Genomic DNA, 273 nt, shown 5'->3' with positions numbered 1-273 from the left:
TTGATTGGATAAAAATAATTTATGGATGGAGAGGTCCTTAGTGATTTAACAAAATTGTCACTCTTATTTTCAGTGGGAAAGAATTCAAACTTGGTTGGACTTATTATCATGTGATTGCAGTTAAGTGGTATCCGCAAGACCACAAATTCTCCCCTAGGGAGAAAGTAACCCCCAGGTCAACGATTCTGCCCTGAGGAGGGATTAAATTTTACGATATTATATTATTTTATTATTTCATTTTTTTCTGACAATATCCCTTTATAGACATACATA

This window comes from Mizuhopecten yessoensis, unplaced genomic scaffold (genome assembly GCF_002113885.1).
Source record: "Mizuhopecten yessoensis strain PY_sf001 unplaced genomic scaffold, ASM211388v2 scaffold11185, whole genome shotgun sequence".
NCBI lineage: Eukaryota > Metazoa > Mollusca > Bivalvia > Pectinida > Pectinidae > Mizuhopecten > Mizuhopecten yessoensis.
This window is presented reverse-complemented; position numbering follows the sequence as displayed.